Raw genomic sequence first — 12,623 nt, 5'->3', positions numbered from 1 at the left:
CTTGTCAAAGTCACTGACTGTCCTCTGCACCTAAGGTTGCCAGATTGTGTTGCTAACAACACTGGGCTGGGCAGGACTAGACACGGAAAAATTCACTTGTGAAAGCTGCAACCCTTTGCTACTAGTCATTTTCTAAGAAATCGGGGTTGGGGTTGGGGTGGGGCAAATAAATTAAATAAATAAGTAAATAAAACCCTGTCCAAGAAATGTTGAGAAAAATCCAAGCCCCCTCACTGTTTCTGAGCTCATCTGAGCTTTTTGCTGCCATTCTTTTGTCTAAAAGTACATGAAAAGCACTCCCCAAGATGATATTATGGGCTACTTCAACATAAGCTTCAGCTTTAAAAGTCTTTTCAAAGACAGTTTCCAAAAATAGGGCACGATTATTGGGTGTATAACTAATTCCGTTTAAATTTGCTGTAAGAGGAAGGGTCATCCACTAAAGCTCCTGATTTCTTTTAATCAGTCGAATTATTTATTGTTTTGACCAAGTCATAACAAATCATACAAAGCCTACAGAGGGCTTATAGAATAGCAATTAGGTTCATGATTTTGGAAAACGTTGAGGCAAAATCTCTAGTACAGGATGGGGAAATTAAACACATAAATCAAGTTCCATGACAACCATGAAGCAAATACTCTTTGTGCATTTTTCTTTCTTCTTCTTCTTTTAAAGGAGGCTGCAGCTTAGCAAATCAGGTTGGGAGAAGGAAGCTCGTCCCCTTTCCCAGAGACTTTTTCTGACCGACCCGGTTGCCATGCACGTGTTTACCAGAGGACGAGACCTTTCCGGGGGCAGAGACCTGGTCGTGCAGGCAGAGATTGCCAATGTCTTCGCGGGGGAGGGTTGGGCAAGGAAGCCTGGAGCAAAATCTTCACTCAACAGTGTACTTCCTCGGGGTCTTCCTTCCTCTACTCCACCTTACAGAAGCGCTGTGTTAAAAAGGGAAGGGAGAGAGAAACAATAGAACATTAATATCCAGAAGCTGAACCATAAAAGCTCACAATCGTTTGTCCTGGGGTGGGGTGGGGGGAAATGTCATATCCGATGCTGCTGCTGCTAATGATGATGATGATGATGGAGGAGGAGGAGGATGAGGAGGAGCAAGTAATTCTGCGAAATGCCACCTTTCAGACCTGGCATGCTCAGAGTGTCCAGCAGAGCGCGCTGTTGCGCCGTGGTCGCGCGCTTTGGCTGAAGGGCGTCAGGCAGCCTTTTCTGCCGCTCCCGAGCTCGCTTTCTCGGGCTCTCCTCTTGGGCAAACCGCCTCCCTCCCGTAAAAATCCCTTCGAAGCTGCTCGCTGGAGGCAGAGTTGCAGCCTTTGAATCATCGGGACAGGCTCGCCGTCCATGGGGTAATCCTAGCAGTAGGATTAGCGTTGTTTTCAACTTTCCTGTCTAGTTTACCGCTCTGATATTTCCTCGTGGTCTCGCATCCCAAATAGAGCTGACTGATAGAGGGCAGCAATTTATTTATTTATTTATTTATTTATTTATTTATTTATTTATTTATTTATTTATTTATTTATTTATTTATTTATTTATTTATTTATTATCTCTTGGCTTCCACATCGTCCAGACATCTGGTAGCTCTGTCCTGATCAGGACTGACCCTCCATAATTTTTCTAGATGAGTTAGGGTCCACTTGGTGGCCAATGCTACTGGTACCCACAGTGGGAGGGGGTTTTGGATGCAAGTTGGCAAATCCGCCCCCCCACCACCACCACCATAAAGTGGGCCAGAAGAAAGTCAAAAAGTCTGCCCTAGTAGAGATTTTTTTTTTCTGGAAATGCAAAAGGATTAACAGTTCCCCTACAAGGAATCGCAGTTATAACCTGGTTTATACAGTAGACTAAATTGCCATTGGTTTCACCATGTTTTCTTCAATAATGCACAACACGCTGAGCCATCATTTACAAACTATGGTGTGTGAAACACGAGGCCTTAACCTATGCTAACAAAATACACTGTGATTGAATGTATTGCGTGGCCCAAGCACGTAAGAGGATTCTAAAAAGAGATTTAAGAAATGCCAGGCTGGAGGGAAGAAAATCTTAAGTTGCAGCTGTGGCCTGCAGACCTGCGGCTCTGAGGGCTGAGGTTTGGGCATCTGCAGATTTGAATATAAATTCTGCTTCCATTTATGGTTGAATTTCCACCTTTGTATTCTTGCACTCTGATGCACAGGCCCTTGAGGGGATTATTCAGTGAGCTGGATTATGATTTATTTGACCTGTTTATGCTTAACCTCATTGCTTTGGGGAATGGCTTATGACATTTTGCAACGCTTTAATTTGTCTTTTATTTGAGACATTATGCCCTGTCCTCCCATTCTGGATGTGGGTTTCATCTTGGTTTCTTTGTAGCTGTGGGAGCCTGCTCGCTATGATTCAGTTTTACTGCTTCAAAAAACAGTGGCATATAACAGTGCAATAGATCAGACATGTCAAACACAAGGCCCGGGGGCCAGATCCGGCCCGCGAAGTGGTTTCATGCGGCCCGCGAAGCCATCCTGGAAACAGTGAGGGAACGGCCCCCACTGCCTTGGCCCTGGCCCAGAGACCCTCCTTCTGCCAGAGACCCTCAGATCTGTCCCACTCCTGCCCAGGCCCCCAGAGGCACCCTTGATGCGAACGATGTAGAGCTGGCCACACCCACCCAGTAGGCCATACGCACTCTAGCCACACCCACCCAGTAGGCCACGCCCACCCTGGCCATACCCACCCGGCCCCTTGAGGGCAACTGCAATGTTGATGCGGCCCTCAATGAAATTGAGTTTGACACCCCTGCAATAGATGTATTCTCAGAGCTCTTTGCAGAATTAATGGGCATTGTTAAAATTAAGCCAGAGCCAGCCTGATGTAGCGCTTGAGGCACCAGGCTAAAAACTGAGAAATTGTGAGTTCTGGTCCTGCCTTGGGCTCAAAACCAGCTGGCAACCTGGGGCCAGTCACTCTCTCTCAGCCCTAGGAAGACAGGAATGGCAAACCACTTCGGAAATCTTGCCAAAGAAAATGCAGGGATTTGTCCAGGCAGTTGCCAAGGTCAAGAACTGACTCAAAGGCGCAATAAATAAATAAATAAATAAATAATAAAACAAAGTACAGAAAAGAAGAGATAACCCTGCAGTTTGGCCTAGATTGCAATGTCCTGGCAGCTCTGAGAATACAAGAATTTGGATGGGCATTTTCAGGGGAAACAAATGCAGATAAATAGATGAATGAACACTTCATAGAAATGGATAAAATACTTGCAATTGTGTGTAAAGGCTCATAGCTGAGAGTGGCTGCTGCTACTAACTGCTGAAGACGTTGTAGAGAAGCTTAAATATGTTGGATTGACACTTCCCCCCCCAACTTCTATGTGACTTTAGTACGTATTCATCCTTCATATATATGAAGCTGGAGCAGAAAAAGGAAGTTCTCGTGGCCTTGGCGTGAGGCCCTGGGTTGGGGGGGGGGATGGACTTTTGAGAGGGTTTTGTGCTTGAAGAGAACTGCCAAGTATGGGGGGTGGGTGGAAGGCTGCACATCCGTTTCTGCAGCAGAGGAAGAACTCAGCTCCCAAGTTGTATATTTCAAACTCTATAGTGTCTTGGAAGCAAGGCTTGGCTGACTGAGTCTGGAAATTCCAGAGAGCAAAACCGAATCCAAAACACAGCCAGAGATGTTAGAGGAAAAAAGGATGATTTAACAATGAATGGAGACCAGAGGGCCCTGAGAAGTTTGGGCGAAAAAGTCCTGATGCGTATCTTAATGTCTTGCTTCAGGGACACTGTGCGCAGCTTTTTGAAATGTTAGGCTTCTGCACAGGCTCCGGTGTGGACCATTCACACGTGACTGAAGGCATCAGCATACCAAGAAACCCAGATGGGGCCGTAGTCCCCTGTGTATCTCATATGTTCTTTATTTTTTTTGTTTTTGAAGGAAACTTGATTTCTATACAGCAATGCTGTTTGTCCATTGAAATATGGGTCATTGTTTTTATTCAGACCCAGCATTATTATTTATAAATAATGAATAAGTGTTTTTAGTAATATCCATGGCTGTATCAACATTCGAATCCTTTTTCTCTGTTGCTTTGTGGACCCTGTTGCTGAAAGCAGCTTATAAATATTTTGAAATAACTAAATACATCTTCTAAAGTGATCTATGCTGTTGGGGATGGGAGAGGAATGGGGAGAATCCCTAGAATACAAATTTCAGGCATCTTATATTTAGGTTTGCCAACTGACTAAAAAAAAGGAAATAGTGGCCTAGCATTGCCTTGTGCTTTTTAACAACAGCTTGAGGTTCAGAAAACAATAAAGCTCACAGCATGTAGATAACCAGTATCACTTGCTTGTCAAGCTGCTGTTACAGGCACTGGCGAGTTGAAAAGTTGCCAGTCTTAAATCAATCAGCTTGTATTTCTGAGAAATAGCTGGGGCTAAGGAGGACTCACCACAAAGGCTTGTAGGCTTTGCAGCACCGTCTCTTAGCAAGCAGGGATTCTCCTGAATCAAACCAAGCCAATATACCAAGGTTGGGTTCCTGCTCACTCTAGGATTCCACTGTCCTTGTACACAGCAGAGAGTTTTTCTCCAGGAGTTATACTCCGGCTAATGCAGCACAGTTATTTTCTTGGAGAAAACTTTCCATAGGGTCAAAACAGCATAAGAGTGACGTTCATTTTCTCCAAAAGCCTTTATCAGGGTGACTGTTGCAAGACAAAGAGAGAATGTCAGGAAAGAAACATAAAGTCCAAAAATAAGGCCAGAAACCTTGCTTGCATTTTAGACTCCGGCTGGGGATGAAAATTGCACCAAGTATCCAAGGTCGAAGAAATAACGACTGTGCTCCCTTCATGTCTTTCTTGGGTAGATTAAATGTGCTCCTTGCTAATCTAACCTGCAAATCTTAATAATCCTGGAGAAGGCAAAAGTGTATGTCTGTGTATTTGGATTTATCTAACCGTGAATTTTGGATTATATTTTCCTTTCTTTGGACTGATGAACCTAGACTTTTTGAAGTCCTGCAGACGTAATTGCTTGATTTTTAAGAAAAGAATGGACAGCACCTACCATATGTAAAATGGTATAGGGTCTCCTGCCTGAGCAGGGGGTTGAACTAGAACAGGGGTCCCCATCCCCCGGTCCGTGGATCAGTACCGGGCTGCAACATGCCAGCAAAACCCCATCTGCGAGATGCAGGCAGCACGCAAAACCACGCACTCTCCGGTCCACGGAAAAACCTCTCTCCACGGAACCGGTCCCTGGTGCCCGAAAGGTTGGGGACCTCTGGACTAGAAGACCTCCAAGGTCCCTTCCAGCTCTATTCTGATTGGTGGCGAACACTCCAATCTGCATCTGGGTTCCCAAGTAAAGGATTCACATGGCCCTTCTGTGAAATGTTGAGATTAACAATAAATCAATCAGCAGTGCGATAGCTGGACTTGTGAGCAGGACTGAATTCAAGAGCCGGGAAGCTTCCTATCCGTTTTCCAGGCAAGCCCTTGCGCCAAAGGATGTAAGTGCAAGCCTGACCCAAAACAGTCCCATTTGGGAAAGCTTAACAATTTACAAAACCTTCTGAAGTGGGCAGGCCCTTGCCCTCAGCACTACTCATGCCCTTCTCCCATGCGCCCCCGCCTCCTTTAGCCTCTCCTTGCTGATTTGGGAGGAAAAGGCCTGACTTCCTGCTATAGAAATGGCTTGAGCCCAGTGTTGTCCTTAGTCTCTTAACAGTGGGTGTGTAAGAAGGAGCTGCTGTGGCTTGTACCTGTCAGACCTCAGGAATGAGGAGGAGGAGGAGGAGGAGGAGGAGGAAGAACTGGCAGCCTGGGTGGGGTACCCTCTGCACAGCAGGCAGCTTGTTTGAGAGTCCAGCTTGTGCCAGCTGGCAAGGGGAGAAGAGCCCTCCTATTGCCTGCCACCCAATTCCAACTGCACACAGATGCCTTTACGTCTGACTGTGGATTCAAACCGGGATCCCAGTTTGGCAGGGAGATCCAATTACAGGGCCACGGTCTGCTGTGGGATTACTTTAGGGCCCTGCTCGCTGGGTTTTTCTGCTTGCGTCAGTTGTGATGGTTTTAGCTGCAGTGCTCTTTCAGGAAGAAAGGGTTTCTGTGAGGATTTTGCTGGGCTGAATCCTACCACCATTTGCTAATCTTTAAGTAAAAATATTGCAGTGGTTGGAATTTCCTCTGATTTAATTGCTGAGGATGAGGTCAGTCAAAGAAGGACTGCGTATGAACACACTGCTCAGGGCCTCTGTGTAAATCAGCCCTTAATCCACAGGGCTTCTGTTAATAGAGCTGGTTGCCAATCTGCATCCAGCTCAGCAAACAGCTACGTACGGTATATGAACCCAGTCCCCTGTTTCCAAAAGTGCTCTCAGTGTCCCCAGGAAATCCATGAGGTGGACATAAATAAAACATCCCTTCTCTAGATAGAAAGAATGTGCTACACCCATATATTGGTACAAGTTTGGTTTTAAAAAAAAGAGGGTCCAATGGCTCAAGTAAGCAAGTCAAGCTGTCACTATAAAAATAGTGTTGTTATTACGGTATTATGGGTGATCACACAGCCAGATTACACTGGATTTGGCATTTTTGTCTCCCCATTGAGTCCTTCCCTAGGACTTGGGATAGACAGCTATTGTTGTTGATGGTGTTAAAGGTATTGTTACTATTATTTTATTTAATAGTTGAGATGGATGGTAGGCGTATATTTGTTTATATATTGTTTCAAAAAGTGAGCAATGCTGAATGAGAATTGGGGATTCTTTTCCCAGCACTGACCACTGTATACAGAGCCAACCCCTGACACTGTTGAAGCATGTTATGGAGACTTTTTAATTAATTTTATTTCCACTGAGGGCATTACCTCTGCTCTCCTTTGGTAATAAGGGAGCTCTCAGATACTTTTCATAAGAGGCCCACCAAAAGTAGTAAAATAAACTACCTCTCTAGGAAAGATAAACAATATTATGACTCTCCTGCTTTTGACTGTGATGATATTCTATGGCAAATTTACATGGCAGCCCTGTAGTCTCTCAAAAGGAAACCTCATGGAACTCAGTGGAATTTAATTTAATTTAATTTAATTTAATAACATTTATATACCGCCCTTCTCCCTGAGGACTCAGGGCGGTTCACAGGGCAGAATAAAATAACCAATACAAACATTAAAAACAGATTAAACAATTGCCCTAGTTAAAAACAATATGATACAACGCTAAAAACCCCCAGAAAAATTAAAAAACAAAAAATAAAACAACCCCAACACTCCCCCTCAGGCTAGGCCGGCTTGTACAAACAAAAATGTCTTGAGATCGCGGCGAAAGGAGCGAAGATCGGGCGCCATCCGGAGCTCTACCGGTAGCTGATTCCACAGCTCCGGAGCGCCCACAGAGAAGGATCTCCCCCTGGGGGCCACCAATCGACATTCTCTGATCGGTGGCACCCTGAGGAGGCCCTCTCTGTGGGAACGCACAGGGCGCAGGGAGCTTGATGCCGGCAGCAGATGTTCCCTGAGGTACTCCGGCCCCATGCCATGGAGTGCTTTGAATACCGTTACCAGTACCTTGAATCTCACCCGGAAGACAACTGGCAACCAATGCAGCTCACGGAGCAGAGGTGTAACGTGGGAGTATCGGGAGACTCCCAACACCACTCTCGCGGCTGCATTCTGTACCAGTTGGAGCTTCCGAGTGGTCCTCAAGGGCAGCCCCATGTAGAGAGCGTTGCAGTAGTCCAGACGAGAGGACACGAGCGCATGAGTGACCGTGCACAGATCATCCCGGCTAAGATAGGGCCGCAACTGACGCACCAGGCGAACCTGTGCAAAGGCCCCCCTAGTCACGGCTCCTATATGATCTTCCAAGGTGAGCCGTGAATCTAGGAGGACCCCCAAGTTGCGAGCCCTATCTACGGGGGGTAATAATTCACCCCCCATAGTTAGAGGTGGAATGTCCGAATAAACCCGGGATGAAGATATGCAAAGCCACTCAGTCTTGTCGGGGTTGAGCTGGAGTCTGTTCCTCCCCATCCAGACCCGAACCGCCTCCAGGCAACGGGACATCACGTCGAGGGCATCACTGGGGTGGTTTGGGGTCATGTTGTAGATGAACCTAAGGTTGCAGCTGTAGCTCAGTCTCCTTGAGTTCCAAAGCAATTTAGCTGTGAGAGCTTTTGTTGGATGAAACCCAGTGGTGGGATTCAGCTGGTTCGCACCACTTCGGCAGAACCAGTACGGTAGCTAATTTTTTGTTGCACCACTGGTGAAACCTAACGGCCTTCATAGATTTTTTCAGAAAGCTTTATATGCAGTTCTTTTAGCTGATTGGAATTCTAAACTAACACTTTTAGTTGGCAGTATTCTGATTGTACTCCAACTGATTCCTGCGATAGATTGATTTGATTTGATTTGATTTCTCAGAGATGGACCATAGTTTCTCAAATTTTGGTGAGAAATCGATAATCTCTTCCCAATGGACAGGATATAATAAGAGTAGACCTTGCAGATAACAAAGAAATAAATAATAATAATTTCCAAAACTCTTAATTGGCTTTAGCTAGCATGAGACTTTAGTATTCTTATCAAACAAATTTTATGATTGTATGCAAACATATATATCAATATTCCCAAGTTGCATGTTCACGCTTGAATGAAACAAGAAGAATCTTTGTCTATGGTTTTAAAAAAGACCTGATAACTTAGATCAGGCTTTAAATCTATTGGGAAGGGAGGGGGATAAGAAAGAGTGGTAATTTCCCACCATCGGAAGAATAAAGAGAGGAGCATTCCATTGAATGAATTGACAGCCTATATTAGACAGGCTAATCCATGTGCCTGGAGAATGAAGCCTAAAGGATTCTAAAAAAAAACTTTAAGGGAAATAAAGATGTAGTTTATTGATATCAAAATTCAAATCCATGGGACCAACCCATGGGGAGCTGGGAGACATCTCATAATAATAATTGTGATATCATTGTAGCAATTGCCCGTGATAATATATCTTCTAAATAGCAGGGCACTTATATGCCTGATGGTTTCCAAAGGGGTAGTAGCTATGTTGGATTTTTCCTACAAAGACCTTACAATCCTGTGACCCACCCCCTTAAAGAAAAACAGATTGATTATCACTGTTTTACAGACTTTTATCAGTATTACAACTTTGCTTGCAAAAAGTTCATAATCTAAAAGTAAACATCAAGGAAGATATTGAAGGGAGTGGAGAGAGGGGGAAAGAATAGCAAAGAAAGAACAGATGCAATTGTACATACTTATAATTGGTTACTAGTGGGAATTGAAGATTAAAGCAAAAATTCTTTTTAAGAAAAGCGGGTGGCAGATGTGAAGAAACAGAAAAATTAACCTTTCCCTGTGAACTTTAGATTGGGCCTTATTTTATAAACCTTTATCATGTCGCTATCATCCCTTTTCTCATCTTTTCTGAATTAAGAGACCCAAACAGGATACTCTTTCCTTGTAAGAAGTCATACATTGCTGGCTGGGTAATTCTGAGAGTTGAAGTCCATACATCTCAAAGTTGCTAAAGTTGGGAAACGCTGATATAGACACCTTATAATACTGGCAGTCCTTTTTATAATTTATTTCTAGCATGTTGTTCACCATTCCAATAAATGTCCTACAGACTATTATTTTAATTTTCCTATAGATTGTGGTCCTAAGATAATTAAACATGTCAGAAGTTCAATCTTACCAATGTGCACATAAATATCATGGCTTTCTTTTTTTCTTTTTCTTTTTTTTTGGGGGGGGAGGTGTCTCTTGATACTTACTTGCCCCTTTTTCTTTTTTTCCTCCCCTTTTTGTCCCCCTGATAGCTTCCCCAGAATAATTTGAGTTGTCAATGAATGTGGCTCCTTCATTGCTTGCTGCCAGTTTCAAGCTATTTATGTATAAGTTGAAAGGCAGTTGCCATCAAATAATTCTTTTGTAACCCTTCAGTTACCAAAAAAATGGTACTTGGTTCATAGTTTAACCATTTGCCAATCCACATCATGGCTGCCAAATAAGCGGTGCAAAATCAGAAGATGTGGCGAGTCCTGGGTCTTCGAACCGCCGAGAGTCGGACATGACTGAATGGACATCATCATCATTCTCCTCTTCCTCTTTCTCCTCCTCCTCCTCATCATCAACGTCATCATCATCATCGTCATCATGGCTGCAAAATATATTTGGGAACCTTTGCAGAAATTCTGTTCCTTCATCTTCACTGAGACCTGTTTTGCTTTTTCCTCGATAAATTATAGCTAATCATGCTTTCTCTTAGTTTGCCAAGAGCCCTAGGCCAGGGGTAGGCAACCTCGGCTCTTTTAGGACTCATGGACTTCAACTCCCAGAATTCCTGAGTCAGATGCTGACTCAGGAATTCTGGGAGTTGAAGTCCATGAGTCCTAAAAGAGCCGAGGTTGCCTACCCCTGCCCTAGGCTAACCACTGTGTAGTTTTCTAGTCCATAAAAATGGATGGTGGTGTTTAGGTATTAATCAGAGGTTTATCATGTTCATTTTTTGTTTAAAAGTTCACTTTTGGGATTTAATTCCTTCCAGACCTAATGCATGCTACTTTGTGTGTGTGTAAAGAAGGCTGGAGCATCTTGGCTGCATTTGCACAACACACTAGCCATAGTTTATTGAATTAATCCTATTGCCAGGGATTGCATGGTACAATAGTCTGCACAAGCTAATCACAGCAAGGCAGGGTTGTTTTGTACAAATTATAGAACTACCAGATCAGACTGCAAAGAATCTGGGTGACCATGAGAGAAAAAGCAAAGAGTAACAAAATTCAAATGCTTTGATTTATCTTGGGATCATCTAGAGTCTGTAGCAGAGTGTATTCATAATAATATTTGGATTCTTACACTGCACAGAGTCTGGATTTTTAGAGTCCTTTGTAACTGTTTGATTCTTCCAAGTTAATTCATGGATATCTGATCAATGATTTATTGGATTAAGTCAATGACCCTATTTCCCAGAGATTAAATTTGGACTGAAAAAACATGGATGATCAATAGGTGGCAGCAGAGAGCAGATACAGGAGAACTTAAATTCTTGCAGTTGAGATCTGGGGGACCTACGCATATATTAAGCCACAAAGCAGCCAACCAACACTAGCCTTCTGCATTTTGTCAATCTAACCTAATTTTAAGACTCATTAAGACTCATTTCCTGGAGGGTGAGGGGATATGTTCTATATCATCCTGGGAACAGAAAAAGTAGTTTCTGAGCTTTTCATAAAACAGAAAGGAAGCTCTGCAGGAGCAGGAAACAATTCATGGTGAAGTTTTGGAACTGTACAATGTTCCATTTCAACCACTATGATGTTTGTTAAACATACACAATCACGATTTAGATATTGGGCTTTTAAATTTTTTTGTTAATACCCCAAATTATGAAGATGAATATTTTAAAACATCATAAAATCCTAAAATAAGCCCAGCTTTCAGATGCTAGGATTTGAATTATATCTTCTTGGAAGATACATTCATGATGAAGTATTTGTGATCCTGTCAATATGCAGAGTACATTTCCCTCCCCATCGTCACAGCCATTCCTCCCGGGTATTTGGACCAGGGCTTGTACTGTGCAGCATATATCCCTACAAGCTTGAACATCTTCTGAATGTGGGTGGTGCTGGAAAGCAACAATTGTATGGTGCCAATCATATAATCAGAAGTACAGGTAGTCCTCGAGTTACGACTACAATTGCACTCAAAATTCCTACTGCTAAATGAAACGTTTGTTAAGTGAGTTTTGCTCCATTTTACAAATTTTGTTGCCGCAGTTGTTAAGTGAATCATTGCATTTGTTAAGCTAGTAACACGGTTGTTAAGTGAACCTGGCTTCCCCATTGACTTTGCTTGTCAGAAGGTTGCAAAAGCCGGATCACGTGACTCCAGGACACCGCAACCGTCATAAATGTGAGTCAGTTGCCAAGAATCTGAATTCTGATCATGTGACCACGGGGATGCTGCAACTGTCATAAGTGTGAAAAGCAGTTATAAGTCACTTTTCCAGTGTAGTTGTAACTTTGAATGGTTACTAAACAAACTGTTGTAAGTCGAGGACTACCCGTACGTATCAGTAGGAAGAACAAGGTATGGTTAAGAGTGAGTATGTATTATAAAAGGGACGCGGTGGCTCAGTGGGTTAGGACGCTGAGCTTGTCGAACGGAAGGTCGGCAGTTTGGCGGGTCGAATCCCGAGTGCCGTGTAGCAGAGTGAGCGCCTGTTACTCGTCCCAGCTTCTGCCAACCTAGCAGTTCGAAAGGACGTCAAAATGCAAGTAGAAAAATAGGGACCACTCCGGTGGGAAGGTAGACGTCCTCGGACAAGCGCTGGCTCTTCGGCTTTGAAACGGAGATGAGCACCGGCCCCTACAGTCGGAAACGACTAGCATGCATGTGCGGGGGGGGGGGGGGAACCTTACCTATGTATTATAAAGAGTTTCTAGGGGAATGTGAAATTTCCCCTTTATTTCTCCGAGTGGGAGAAAGCTCCTGCCTCTTTCAACAGTTGCAACTGGCAGGACGAGGGAATGGCTGGTCAAGAAGCGGCAGAGCATCCAACGCTTAATAGAGACACGAGGAAAAAGACTTCTGTTAGA

The sequence above is a fragment of the Vipera ursinii genome, assembly GCF_947247035.1.
Source record: "Vipera ursinii genome assembly, chromosome: 2".
Classification (NCBI taxonomy): domain Eukaryota; kingdom Metazoa; phylum Chordata; class Lepidosauria; order Squamata; family Viperidae; genus Vipera; species Vipera ursinii.
Note: the sequence above shows the minus strand (reverse complement) of the source record.